General features: G+C 37.0%; 1 non-coding gene across 1 annotated transcript; it reads right to left on the bottom strand.

Annotated features, from left to right (window-relative positions):
- Nucleotides 1-13958: 13958 nt before the first annotated feature.
- On the bottom strand, nt 13959-14065 carry LOC141710245 (small nucleolar RNA R71). The gene has a single exon (XR_012570775.1). It is a non-coding gene; the product is annotated as a small nucleolar RNA R71 (small nucleolar RNA).
- Nucleotides 14066-15866: the final 1801 nt, after the last annotated feature.

Raw genomic sequence — 15866 nt, 5'->3', positions numbered from 1 at the left:
CTAGATTCTATTTTCCCTTAGTCTTGGTAGCAGGCAGGAGTAGAGGACTTGGAATTTCTGGCCTAATAGCTGCAGGTAATGCAGGTAAAGAAATTTTCAAGGCACCCATAATAGCTCCCAAAGAGACAGAATTTTACATTTGGAGATGTTTGTGGGAGTCTATTAGGGGCCTTATATTATTTTGCTGACTCTGCACTAAAGTAGTGAGAGCAATGACATGTGTTGTAAGAGAATTATTAGAGGCTTCGAGAGTGGAGACTTGTTGCCGTAGAGACTGGATCTGTAGATTGGTTGAGGTGGAGATTGGTTGTTGTGAGCTTGAGGAGAGAGGAGAACCAAAAGTGGCTTGAACAGATTCTTTGATTCCCTTCATCAATAAGGTCGAGGGTTCATATCTGGCTTGGTGGAGTTGGTCCAACTTGACTCTTGTGTCATTGTTGTTAGTGATTTGATTTTGGACAACTTCATGAAGAGCCAGAAATGATTGCTTTAAGTTCTTAATGCTTTTCTCCATACTAGTCACATCAAACCTGGCCATTTTCTCAGCAAATTTGTTGAATTTATTTTTGATTTCTGCATGAGTTAGCATAAGGCCATCAAGTTTATCTTTCACCAACTTCCTGATCCTGTCTTAATGATTATTCAGTTTCTGTTCCAATACTTTACCAATGAGGTGGAAAGCTTTTAGCTATGCCTTATAGACCTCTATAATAACATCATATTCTTCATATGGACTGAGAGCCTTGGCATTGCTTCCCAGCATGGTTACGTACTCTTCTCTGAATCTAGAAAATACCTCATCCATTTCCAAACTAAAATCCGTAGATAGCCAATCATCCACATTTCCATCCTGCTCAGCTTCACTAACAGTCTTTTGCTACTATTTTTCAACATCTTCTTTATATGACAGTAAGATAGTCTGATAATCCTGATTGGACATATCAGTTATGAGTAGCTGTTGGGTAATGTTTGCAAGGCCAGCAAATTTGTCTACAAGGAGATCATTCATTGTAATTGGCTGAGATTGAGCATCCTGCAGCCATTGAGAGATGAGGTGTGAACGTTGTTGAATGGGGTTGGAGGTAGATGGGATGTCTGTTTGGTTTGAGGTGGAGGGTTGTGAGGTGGTAGGTAACCCTGTGATTGAAATCACAGTTGAACTCACAATAGATGTTAGTCCCAAAGTATCGTAGAGGGGGGGGGGGGTTGAATACGATACCTATAATCTTTTTCGATTCGATTACAAGTTCTTCGTTATAAGTATAGAATCAAAATAGACACAAAAAATTCGAGGAATATATTATTTTATTAATATAATCCTTGAGGTTGCTACAATCTAACCAATGAATTGATTAGCTACAATAAATTCAGCAGCACAACACTATGTTTACAAGCTTAATAAATGCGGTTCTTTAATGGAGCTCCCGTAAACATTTTCTGTTGAACTGAAGAAGATAACCAAATGAATACAGATTTATTTTGATGCTTTGTAATCTTCAAATTCATTTGGACAGGTGGCTTAATTTGGACCACTTGTATCATTTGAAATTAATATATTTTAATTATGAAAACCTCCAACTACTAACTAGCGACAAAGAAATTGTTAACATATGACTAACAAATCTAACCTGCGACCAAGAACTCATCTTGTGACAAGACCTCAACCTGTGACTAGACTTCTCAACCTGCGACTCAAGAATTTAACTAGCGACTATACTTTTAATTCTGCCTTAGAAAGATTTTCTCACAACTCAACCTGCTACTATATAGCCAACCTGCGACCGTGTACAATTGCCTTAGTGAATTTCTTTGACTCTAATAGCTGTATTAATTCTATTTTTCTTGTGTTTCTGAATTAAATCCCTTCTATATTGTTGATGTTTAGTGCACTGGTCTGGTTCACAAATAACTAACATGAGTTGATATAATTCAGTTCATTTTGCACTCTAAAGCTGATACATCTTGAAAGGTTATATCTAGCTTCAATCACTGAACCCCTAATCTTCAATACTTTAAATCAAACCATGTAACTGATACTGGAAGTCCTTTGATGTCTTATTCCCCATGGATGCTTGAACATGTTAATGAACTTCTTTTCATAACTTAAGTGTGGACTTAGAGAGTCATTTGCATCTTTTGATTCTTTGTATGTATCATGTCTTCATATTTAGGGTTTATGTGCTTTACAGTTTAATATTGCTTATCTGTTTCTATTTCATATTGAGTTATAATTCCTCGATTACATGTTACATTACATTATGCTTTACAATCTCCCCCTATTTGATTGTTAGAGTTCGACAAGCAAATCTCTAAGGATAACTCAACTGATAATTAGAAAAAGTACAAACTCAAAACAGATAAAGATATTAAGTACATTCTGGATTACATATTAAATTCCAGATTTCTTAAATTACAAATTACAAAGAAGCGTTCCTCTAGCATGAATAAATTATCTATGTCTTCTTTGTCTTTGTCTTCTTGGACTTCTTGCCTTGACTACCTTCTCCTTCTTGAGTGGATTGAGTCTGAATAGACTTTCTTTTGGGAGCTTTCTTTTTAGGTTATGTTGATTTTTTTATTCTGGGAGAGATGATCCTTTGCTTCTATTCAGAAGGACATCCAGTCTAGCTTGGACCAAATCACGAGCTTCTATTTCTAGTGCATTAGAGGGAGGTGGATTATTCAGCTCATTAAGCATCATCTGAGGATATCTGACTTTGGAGCACTTTGGAATAAGATCAAATAACATTGTAGATTTCTTTGACATTACGAAGACTGTTATCCATTTAGGATGTCCTCGTACTCTCTTGGTGTCGTTGATTAATTCTTCTTCCACCACCTCATCAAGTATCCTTATTATTAGGATCAAAGCAATCTTGTCCTTCTTACATGTGGAGAGTTTGACGTCCATTAAGGCTTGATGAATTACTTCTGACCCGCTTATTCTGAAATCATTAATCTTAATCTTTGCTTTATTAATCTGAAAGACTAGTTCCCCTTCATTATTAGTGCTGATGATAGGTTCACTATCTTTTAACAAATTAATTTCTGGCTCTCCATTAATTAACACTATCTCATGATAAGCTCTTTCAACTTGCTTCATGTCCTTTTCTGTATCTCTGATCATTTTGTCATTAAGCCTATAAGCATATAGAACTTCAGCAGCGTTAAAGTCTGCTTCTGATCTTTTAACTCCTGGTGCCTCTAGTTTTTCTCTTTTGCTTCTGAGTTGAATTTCAAGGAAAGTGAGTTGCAGATATCGAATGGATCTCAGATGTTGATCAGACATAGTGATATATTGCATCCTACCATCTGCAAATACTTTGATCACAAATGGATAAAGAAATGCTTGAGGAGATACATCCATCATCATCTTTCAAAGTTTATCTTTGAAGTATTCATTCTCATTCGATTTCAACCAGGGGATTTTTGATTCTAAGATAAATAGTTCCACTATATTTAGCTTCTTCAACACACTAGTAGAGATCTTTATTTGGAGTCCATCTCTGTGGTTGATAGTAATCTTCCATCCATTCGTTAGAATATTCACAGTGGTGCCAGTGATTATCCTATTGAACTGAGAATAAAACTCATGAATATTTGGATAATCCTTTCTGTACTTCTCTACAGTGTTCAGCAGATTCCTGTTGCCAAGGTCTAGTTTGTGATAGCTTTCTGACTTGTCCATTTTCCTTTTGATCTCATAACATTCACTTCCTCTCCTGTTAGCTTGAAGATAAAATTCTCTTGCTTCTCTAGCTTCTCTTCTTTGTATTGCTCTCTGTACTCTGGCTCTTGATCTCTCAATATCCTCTTGAATTTCTTGATAAGACCGATTGAACTTTTCAGACCATCCATAGTACAAACAGTCATTCGAGAAAGCATCTTCATCTTCAAATTCTCCGTCCTCAGTTATGACCTTTTTCTCTTCAGTAACCACTGCTTCAACTCTAGGTTCAAAACCCTTAGGAATATCGCTTTCATCTATTTCTCCTTCCTCCAGCTCATACTCTGAGAATAGGGGTTTTGGAGCATATATTTCTGACAAAAGATCCCTTTGAGTCATATTGACTTTGCTTAGGAGATCTTGTTTTGAAGTTGATTGCTCCCCTTAAGTTGAAGAAATCTTCTCAGTAGCATGTCTTGCTTTTAACAACACTCTTTCCTCAATTCTCTCTTCCTCTTCCTTTTCTTCCTGAATCTCATCTCTAAATTCATCATAACTAGAGTCAGCTGTTTAAAAAGCATCATGAATTAATTCCATAGCTACAGCTACTTTTTCTTGCTCCACCCATTTCCCCCCCTCGATTGTGTTATCCTTCAAATTTGGGGTTGATTGAGCAGGCAAGATTAAGATATGAATCTCTTTTGAATATGGTTTTAAAATAGACACTTGCTTGCTAATTGAGGTCTTTGGCCCAGTACTGGCAAGAGTTATTTCAGTGGAGACAGGGATTGGCGCTTGCTTACTAACGGAGATCTTTGGCTCAGTATTGGCAATTGCCTTTCCCTTTCCAGAATGAGAGAGAGAGAGAGATTGCTCTACAAATTCCCTTAAACTAGAAAATGATGCTTGTTGAAGTTCAAGTTGTTCGGAGAGACGGGAAATCTGATGATCCCTTACAGACAGTTCATTCTTAATATATTGATCCTTGAGAGCCAGTTGTTCTTTGAGATAGTTGTCTTTAAATGCTAACTGCTTTCAAGGTAAGATTTTGTTACGTACTGTGACATGTCTATAGGTGTTATTTGGGAGGTAGGTGTCTCACAGGTTTCTCGCATTGTATCACTTATCACTCTTTCACTCGGTTTAGGGACTTGTGTTTCACTCACCCTCACGGATACACTTCACTCATAGCTCCGAGATCGAGAAGATGTACCTGCAAAAAATATTGGAGCCATTCTTGAGGAGGTCAGCAGTGGTGCAATGGGAATTCGCGAGTCCCGATCCTTGTGCAAGACAAGTTGGCCGTCATCATGAGATGACTGATCTAGAGTTAAAATCTCTGGGAGGATCACTGAGGCCGTCACATGTGGCATCTATTCCTCAACTTCCTCTAGTGTCAGTGAAGATACTTTCCCCGTAGGCTCACCAGTTGAATCTAGTTCATTGCCAATGGGTTGTCGATCTGTAAGTGTTGTGCTAGATGTGTTATCGATTACAGTATTCTCTTCTAATACCTGTGAAGGCAGTTGATCCATTGAAGGACCTTGAACATGAAGTGTTTTGCTAGATGTGGCATCGATTAGAGTACTCTGTCCTAACACCTGTGAAGGCAGTTGATCCATTAAAGGACCTTGAACATGATATTCTAACTGTAAAATGGTTGAAGGCCCTGTTTCCATTAATACTTCCTCACCAAATAGAGCTCTTCTAATCAACTCATTTAAAGTTTCAGGAGCTTGAACATTGGAGAGTGTGTTTGACTCATTACAAGATGCCGTGGCCGATGGGAAAATTTCAATCAACCAACCTTGTTGAGAAGATGGATCCAGTAATAATTTATCTGCCTTTTCAACCATTGTATCCTTTTGGGAAGATACATGGGAGGTTACTGTTGTCTCAGTGGGAATACTGCTTTGCTTCATTGGAGACAGAGTTGTGGGTTCACTCAAAGCATGTGCAGTTTCTTCCTCTATATCCATAGGATCCTTATACTCCAGCGTTTGGGCTAACAGAGTTTGAGATGTGTGTATTGGCTCCAGAGGGTGGTTATGAATTTGTGAGAAAACAAACTCACTACCTCTTGATAGTAATTTCTCTTGAGCAAGTTGTGTGTGAAATTTAGCAAGATTGAGTGAATTTATATCTATTAGATCATCGAAAGTAGTGCTCATAGAAGATTCATTCATACCTATGAAGTCTGGCCTGTAAACATTAGTCTCTGATTGATGTGACTCAGCTTCGACTTGTTGTTCAGCAGCTTCAGGTTGAGAAACCTTTTTTGGCTGTTCATCCATTGGTTGAGCATCAGAAGCAGTCTGAGGATTTGCTTCTTGTTCAGCTTCTGCTCCTTCAGTATCCTCATTCACAGTAATAGGGGCTTGATCCTCAGGGACTTGAGCTTCTTCAGACTCAGAGGCAGATGCTTTAGCAATGGAGTCAAAGAATTCTTGCATGAAGTCCGTCATATAAATAGCGTTGTTGTTAGGATAAGGATTCTTTCTTATCAGGGTAGACACTAGTTTGGAGGTCAATTCTGCAGATGGTTCAATGTCCTCACTGTGAACTGCTTCTTTCTGAGCTTCTTTGAGCTTGCCATTTAGAACAATCTAGAGAAATCTGACATAGAGAATGTGTTCTTAATGTTGAGCTTGATTTTCTAGAATTTCTCTCATGATTATCCTCCCAAAGTTGATTCATAGATTACTAGTAATAGCTACACCAACAACCTTCATGACTTGTATGATTCCATGAAATCCACCAGTCTTGGGAGACAGACAGATAGATAGAATATTGAAGAATAAGTTCCAAGGTTTTGTCAGATGGCTCTTGTTAAAGTGTTTGGGAAATGTGTCATTTGGCATGTTGCTGTGGATGTCTCTGAAGAAAGTGATCATTTCCCCTTCATCTGGTGCTGGATCAAAATTATCACGAGGAAGTTGCAAATGTTCATTAAGGTCATCCTTAGTGATTTGAATTGTTTCATCACCAATGATAAATGAGAATCCTACCATGTTGTCATCTGATATGTCTTGATTTGTACTGTGAATATGCCCGAGGAGCTCAACATTCAGTGTGACATTAGTAATCAAGGCATAATGCATAATCGAATACTCGTTTAGAAAACTAATCCATTTTTCAAAATTACCTAACTGAGTTGGATCATGTTTTATAATCGAGACAAAACTTATTTTTAAAATCTGAATATCATCTCCCATATTTTTGAAAAAGAAATGAGAATAAAATATCGATTACAAAATAAATTAATTGTGCACGAAAATTAAGGCAATTAACTAATACCAAACACAAAAAATATTGAAAACTAAACAATTACTAAAGAGCCCTAGAGAACCAAATAACTAAATTAATTGATTTAGGAAACACAGCCAAACAAAGCCTTAGGTCTAGGCAACCACAATCTCAGATCTCTCCTTTTAACCGGTGAAAATACTTGATTTTACAGTTAATAGAATGGTCTAAGTCTGGGCAATAATAATCTGTAATCAAACTGAAATTTGACAGAGTTTGGTATATTTTTAATTTATTTAAAAATATGGCCTCTCTCTTTATGTATGTACTGCTGTTTATGTATAAGTGAAAATAAGTGGTGACGGGAAAGGGCTATATATATACATACACAGCTTCTGAAATCAACACACAAAATGAATAAAAAAATATCAAGTGTCAACCTGCGACTAGTGATTTGTACATCGCAGATTGGACACCATAAACATTCTACGTATTAACCCGCGACTAACCAATTGTACGTCGCATGTTGGCTGTTTGTATTTTTTTCAAATCTCAACCTGCGACTAGTGATTTGTACGTCGCAGGTTGACCACTAAAAACAGTGCAAGTAGCAACCTGCGACTTAGTAAAATGAATGTCACAGGTTGGTGGATAGACTATTTCTAGTTGTCACAGTTAATTATGTTTAAATTTTATTAAAATTCTTCTTTTCAGAAAAATATTTAATAAAATTAAAACAAAGAATGTGCTGCCAAAAAAAAATATCAACAAAATGAATTCTTTAAATATTGAATGATCTAAAATCCATTTTATTGACAATTCATAATTTTTATTCATAATCATACAAATATTATCATTTATTTGTAAAATTGTATTTTTATGATGTAAATTATGCTACCATTATCACATTAATTTTAATGAACCCCTTGAAATATTGAAAAATTTAGAGTTCACTAAAATTAATAAATCACAACTTTGATTGATTACTATTGAATCTTTTATCATTGGATTGATAAATTCTTAATCAATTAAATCAAAATTATGCTGCAATATTTTACTCATAACTTAACCAATAATGATTAAATTATGTTCAAACAATTTATCAATATAAGTGTGTTAAAATATTTATCAATTAGATACAATCACACAAATATTTGAAATACGAGAAGTAAATGATGACACATAAATCCACACGTCCTTAGAATATTGACATTAAATAACAAGTGGATTTATTTGAGATAAATTGCAGTTATGGATTCCTAATTTGTTAATTAGAAAGATTTAACATCCCAAGTTTACTAACCAACTTAGAGAAAGTGTTTTCATCAAGTGGTTTTGTGAAGATGTCTGCAATTTGATCCTCCGTGAGTATAAAATGTAATTCCACAGTGCCATTTGTGACATGCTATTTGATAAAGTGATACCTGATATCAATGTGCTTTGTTCTCGAGTGCTGAACTGGGTTGTTTGAGATTGCTATTGCACTTGTATTGTCACAGAATATTGGAATCTTAGATACCAACAGACCATAATCCCGGAGTTGGTTCCTCATCCAAGAGATTTGGGCACAACAGCTTCCAGCAGCTATGTATTCAGCTTCAGCAATTGATGTGGATACCGAGTGCTGCTTCTTGCTATACCAGGATACCAATCTTCTTCCAAGAAACTGACAGCTTCCTGAGGTACTTTTTCGGTCAATCTTACAACCTGCAAAATCTAAGTCTGTATATCCAACTAGGTTAAAACCTGTACCTTTAGGGTACCAAATATCAAGATTTGGAGTTCTTACAACCTTTAGGTCAATCTTACAACCTGCAAAATCTAAGAATATTTAAGATACCTAAATATCCTTTTAACAGCTATGAGATGAGACTCTTTTGGGTCAGCTTGAAATCTAGCACATAAGCATGTTGCAAACATAATATATGGCCTACTTGTTGTGAGATAAAGTAATGAGCCTATCATACCTCTGTAACTTGTTATGTCAATTTTCTTACCAGTTTTGTCCTGATCAAGCTTAGTGGCTGTTGGTATTGGAGTCTTCGCCGGAGTTGAATCTTCCAGATTGTACTTCTTGAGAAGTTCTCTGATATACTTGGATTGATAGATGAATATACCATCTTTTCTTTGACTCCCTTGTAATCCATGAAAGTAGTTCAACTCTCCCATCATGCTCATTTCATACTTACTTTGCATTAGCTTAGAAAATCTCTTGTAAAGATCATCATTAGTAGAACCAAATATAATGTCGTCAACATATACTTGAACTAATATCATATCAGATTTATACATTTTGTGAAACAAAGTTTTATCTATAACACCTCTAGTAAAACCATTTTCAAGTTAAAACTCAGAGAGAGTCATACCATGTCGTTGGAGCTTTCTTAAGACCATAGAGAGCTTTGAATAGAAAGTATACAAAATCAACCATATTTGGATCTTTAAAACCTGGAGGTTGTTACACATACACTTCTTCTTCTAGCTCCCCATTCATGAATGCACTCTTCACATCCATAATCTATACCCTCTTCTTGAGAGTAACCTTTAGCTACCAATCTGGCCTTGTTTCTCGTTACAATGCCATTTTCTTCTAACTTGTTCCTGAATACCCATTTAGTGCCTATCACTGATTTATCCTTTGGTTCGGGTACCAGCTTCCATACCTTCTGTCTCTCATATTGATTGAGTTACTCTTGCATTGCAATAAGCCAATCTGGATCTTCAAGTGCCACATCCACTTTCTTAGGTTCCATTTCTGAGAGAAACCCTGAAAAGTTACATTCATTCTGTGTGGCATGCCTAGTTCTCTCTCATGTATCAAGATCACCAATGATCAGTTCAAAAGGATGGCTTCTATTCCAAACTCTTTGTCGAGGCAGATAAGATCTTGATGTTTCCCCTTATTCAGCATGATGTTGAGTGTGAACTGTAGATCCTCTTTATGCTCCCCCTGAGTTGATGCCACCATGACTTGATGATTCTGATCTTTGAGTAGTAATTCTTGAAGGTGTTTCTATATGATTATCATAATCATTGTTTCCACCATTACCACCACTTGATCCAGAATCAGCATTGCCATGTACTGAAGGTATAGCTCTAGCAATCTCAGGTTCTTCTATATCTAAAGGATCATCTAAAATATTTTCAAATTCTAGAGATTTAGAGTCCTTTTCTATTTACAGGCTTGCTAATTTGGTGTCATCGAATGTTACATTAAGGCTTTTAATCACCTTCTGATCAGTAATCATATAAACCCTGTAAGCTTTAGATTCCAGAGAATTGCCAAGAAAAATGCCTTCTTCCGCTTTAGCATCAAACTTCCCCAGATGCTCATTTCCTTCTTTTAGTATAAAATATTTAGCTCCAAACACTTGAAAGTATTTCAGTGTTGGTTTCTTGTCAGCCATAATCTCGTAAGGAGTCTTGTCATGATCTTTATTAATCAGGGTATGATTTTGAGTGTAACACGCTGTGTTGACAGCTTCAGCCCAGAAGTAAGTAGGGAGCCTTGATTCACTTAGCAAAGTCCTTGCTGCTTCAACCAAGGTTCGATTCTTCCTTTCTACTACTCCATTTTGTTGTGGAGTTCTTGGGGCTGAATACTGTCTTGAAATACCTTTCTCTGTACAAAATTCATTTAGAAATGCATTCTTGAATTATATCCCATTATCTTATCTGATCTTCCTGATAGGTAATTTCACTTCCATCCCAATCTTCTTTATATGATCCACTATCAGCTGAGGTGCTTCATCCTTGGATTGCAAAAACAACACCCATGTATACTTGGAGTAATCATTGACTATCACTAAAATATATCTTTTCCTTGATAGTGACAATACATTCACTGGACCAAATAAATCCATGTGAATTAACTAAAGAGGTTCAGTTATGCTTGTCATTTCCTTGCTTCTGTGTGATTCTTTCTTTGATTTCCCATTTTCACATGCTTCACAGAGTCCTTCTTGACATAATTCCATCCGTGGTAGTCCTCTCACTAATTCTCTCTTAACCAGAGAGTTCATTGTCTTGAAGTTCAAGTACGAGAGCTTCTTGTGCCATATCCAACTTTGTTCTGATGAAGCTTTGCTATAGAAACATCTCATTACTCCATCACATGTAGACTTCAAGTCAGCTACGAACAAATTACCTTTCCTTACTCCATGTAAAGCAAGCTTCTCATTTTTCCTGTGAGTGATCAAACATCTTTCTGGCCTAAAATCAATATTGTATCCTTTGTCACAAAACTGACTGACGCTCAGAAGATTATGCTTCAATTCTTCCACAAGGGAGATGTTTTCAATGATGACATTCCCAATTTCCAAATTATCATATCTCTTAGTAAATCCTTTGTTGTCATCTCCAAAGGTAACTATAGGGCCAGCTTTCTTAACCATACCTGTGAGTAGGGACTTTTCTCCTGTCATGTACCTAGAATAACCATTGTCCAGAATCCACATGATCTTTTCCTTTCTTACCTTACCCTGCAAACACAGATTGATTAAGAAGACTTTGGTACCCAAGCTTTCTTGGGTCCTGGAGGTTTAGGAGTAGAAATAAAATTAATAAATGAAACCTTAGCAGACTTAGAATTCACTTTGACTGACTTCTTCTCAGTGTTAGTCTCAATATAATTGTCAGACTAAGAGATAGGTGGTACTATAGTCTTAGCCTGTGTGGGCTCATTACTCTTGTTTATCTTAGTGTCAGTGCAAGTGCTAGATGTTGCATGAAAAGCTTTAAAATATTCAGAAATGGTAATAAATACACATGGCATACATCCAACTATGCCACATGGCTCATAAAAACTAGGCATGTTAGGCATGGCAGGCATACTAGAAGTTGCAACAGATTCTACTTTAGCTTTTGTGTATGCATGTGTAAGGTGTGCAACAGAATTGCAATTATTACATAACTTTCTAGATGCAGATGAGGAAGTGTTGAGTGGCATTTATATCACTTTATAACGCTCCGTAAAGCTTTGAATTGGTGATTTGTACTCAAGTTGTTAGTGTTTTTAACATGTTTTTTGTAGTGTTTTGCATTTCAGGTATTTATTAGGAATCCAGGTGAATTGGCATTGTTTTGATGCTAATATGGTGTTAGCATGGTGTCTAGAATAAAAGGTCATGAAAAGATAAGCTCAAACCAAAAAGAAAAGAAGAAATTAGAAAATTCTCCAGAGAGTCAGCGCGCCCGCGCTATAGAATCGCCCGGCCGCGCCAGGATGGCAGAAATACAGCGTGCCCGCGCTGGTTAAGTGTATGGTCGCGCCAGGTCGGGATTTCAGAATCCTGATTCTACTCTGATTTTGATCCAGAAGAATTCTAATCCGCATGGGCTGCTATATAAACATAACTTAAGGTCGTTTTTCATAACAAGACATACCAGAGCTTAAGGAAAAGGCATAAAAGACCGTAGAGCACAATTCAACCAAGGCAAAGAGGATCTAGTTTATGCTTGTGATTCTTTATTTTAAATTGTAACTTTGGATGCTAGTTTTCTTGCTTGTGAACCTATACTCTTGTTTCATACTTGGTTTATTATTTATGCAGTATAAAGACTACATTTATTATACCATGATTTCATCGGAACCCACGTTGACGATGAGACAGATTATGGGCTAATCGTTATCGTGGGGTTCTAACAGATTTATTTATGGATTTCGTGAGTTAATTCGTTTCAATGCCTTAGTGTGTGGTGATTGTATGATAACCTAGTATTGGTTGTGCTTATTCGTCTTATGAGCGTCGCGAACTTATAAGATAGCGTGTTAATCTTTAATGAAGCGAAAGTGAATTTAATGGTTTAGAACTTGCCATGCTAGCATAGGTTCATGTATTTGATATGCATGATTCGTAGGTAATTTTAACCATCTTACTTGCTCTATGTAATCACGATAGATAACTTGTGCATTAAACCGTTATGTTGTCAATTTCTATAGACATATAGGGTCTCAATATAATTGGTGTCTATTCAACTTCTATCTCTCTTGTGAATGTCTGGTAGTATGGTATTCGTACAACGAAAGTTGGCGTTTATCAGTTTCGTGTTATCTGATTAGTGTCATCACCATTACATGCTAAGGTTAAGAACGGAAAGGCTATTGAATGAAGTATTTAATGAAGTTAGAATCCCATGTTTGTGTCATATAGTATTCAACTCTCTTTATTCTCTTAGTTAATGTTCTTTAGTATAATCTCTTAGTTAATCTTAGTTATAAACAACCTCAATTTGTTATTCGTCTTAGCATTGGATAATAACCATACCATTGTTGCATAAATACATTGATTGAAATTAACGTAAACCAGTCCCTGTGGGAATGAACTAGAGTTAATTCTATATTACTCGCGATTGCCTATACTTGCGTGAATATTAGCACGTGTTCTAGCTCTAACAAGTTTTTGGCACCGCTGTCGGGGACTTCGGTGTTAATTTTTAGTTTATGTGTTTGTCATCATTGGTCGTTGAAGTTAAGTGACTCGAACATTGTTACTTACTTATTTTCTTGTCGTATTTCAGGAACTCTAGCGAGCGTGTATACATACGTGTTCTCAGTCTCGTAAGAGAACACTGGATCAAGCTAAGGAAGAAGTTGTAGTAGAGGAGAAAGTTGAAGAAGAGATCTTAGTTGATAAGGAAGAAGATGTTCTTATTACAATGGGAGAACCAGAAGCGAATCCGAAAGCTTTGATGGATTACTTTCAACCAAAAATAAATGATTCAGTCTAACATTGTTCGACCAACCATCTCGGCTAATACCTTTGAGATCAAGTCAAGAATGATTCAGATGATACAGAACTCAGTTCAGTTTGGGGGTTCTCCGATAGAAGACCCCAACATGCACATCAGAGATTTCATCGAGATCTGCGATATTTTCAAGTTCAATGGAGTTTCCGAAGATGCTATTAAGTTGAGGCTTTTCCCATTCTCTCTGCGGCATAAAGCGAAGTGTTGGTTACATTCTCTACCACCAGGGTCTATCACCAAATGGGAGGATCTTGCTAAAAAATTCTTAACTAAATTCTTTCCTATGACGAAGACTGCTGCAATCAGAAATGCACTTTCTGAATTTGCTCAACAATGTGGAGAATCTTTATATGAGGCTTGGAATCCTTATAAGGAGATGCTTATAAAGTGTCCTCATCATGGGATGCCTGACTAGATGATCATTAACTGTTTCTATAATGGTTTGGGTGCTACTTCTAGACCCATGCTTGATGTAGCATCAGGAGGAGCATTGTGGGCTAAAAGCTATGATGAAGCGTATGAATTGATTGAACTGATGGCTGCAAATGAATACCAGAATCCTACTCAGAGACTATCTCAGGGCAAGGTAGCAGGAATTCTGGAGTTAGATATAACTACTGCTATAGCTGCTCAGCTTAAGGATTTGACGATGAAGGTGGATTTTTTGGCTAATTATGGGGTTAATCAGATCACTAGTGTATGTGAGCTTTGTGATGGTGCCCATGAGACGGAGCAGTATGCTATTTCTAGTGAATCAACTCAATTCGTGAGCAACTTTCAGAGGTCACAGCAACCTGTGCCAGCCACCTATCATCCCAATAACCACAATCATCCTAACTTTAGCTGGAGTAACACTCAAAATACGGTTCACCAGCCTTATCAGCAATATCCAGCAAAGCAGTACAATACCCCTGGTTTTCAGCAAATGCAATATATATCAAGGCAACAACTCCAACTGCAATAGTCTAATAAAAAATCTGAATTGGAGGAGTTGAGGCTCATGTATAAGAGTCAAGCGGTTTCTATCAAGACCTTGGAAAATCAAATCGGACAGATTGCCAATGCCTTGATAAATCATCAACCTGGTACCCTCCCTAGTGATACTGAAGTACCGGGAAAAAGAGAAGCTAAGGTTCAGGTAAAGGCAATTACATTGAGGTCTGGGAAGGTTGCAAATCCTGAACACTCTCAAATTTCGGATGAAGAAGCTGTGGATGAAGAAGAAGTGTAGAAGGAAGCTGAAATGGAACCAAGGAAGACTATTATTGAACACACTCCTTCTAAGGGTAATACAGGGGAGAAACATATCTATCCTCCACCTCCCTTTCCTAAGAGACTGCAGAAGAAAAAGCTGGATAAGTAGTTTGAGAAGTTTCTGGAGGTGTTCAAGAAAGTTCATATCAACATACCTTTCGTTTAAGCTCTTGAACAGATTCCTAGTTATGCGAAGTTTATGAAAGGTATGCTTTCTTAGAAAGTGAATCTTGATGACTTAGATACCGTTGCTCTCACGGAGGAATGTAGTGCTGTGTTGCAATAAAAGTTGTCTCTGAAGCTTAAAGATCCTGGAAGCTTCACTACTCCCTGCACCATTGGTAAAATGTCATTTGACAAATGCTTATGTGACTTGGGAGCTAGCATCAATCTGATGCCCTTGTCAATCTTCAAGAAGTTGGACTTACATGATCCAAAGCTGACTTATATGACCTTGCAGTTGGCCGATCGTTCTATTATATATCCACGAGGCATTGTTGACAATGTCTTGGTCAAGGTGGATAAACTCATCTTTCCTGTTGATTTTATAATTCTTGATTTCAAGGAGGATAAGTAGATTCCCATCATCTTGGGAAGACCTTTCTTGGCTACTGGCCGAACTTTGATAGATGTGCAGAAGGGTGAGCTCACCATGCGAGTGCTAGATCAAGATGTAACTTTTAATATGTTCAATGCCATGAAATTCCCTACAGAAAATGAGGAGTGCTTAAAGGTGGAGTTGGTCGATTCGGTGGTTACGTCAGAACTTGATCAATTTCTAAGGTCAGATGCCTTAGAAAAGGCCTTGTTGGGGAATTCAGATAGTGAATATGATGAAGGTGATGAGCAGTTGCAATATCTGAATGCTTCTCCCTGGAAGCGGAAGATGGATATGCCTTTTGAATCTCTCAGAATGAAGGAGCTAAACAAATCTCTAAAGCTCCCAAAGCCA

The sequence above is a fragment of the Apium graveolens genome, chromosome 2, assembly GCF_009905375.1.
Source record: "Apium graveolens cultivar Ventura chromosome 2, ASM990537v1, whole genome shotgun sequence".
Lineage (NCBI taxonomy): Eukaryota > Viridiplantae > Streptophyta > Magnoliopsida > Apiales > Apiaceae > Apium > Apium graveolens.
This window is presented reverse-complemented; position numbering and strand designations above follow the sequence as displayed.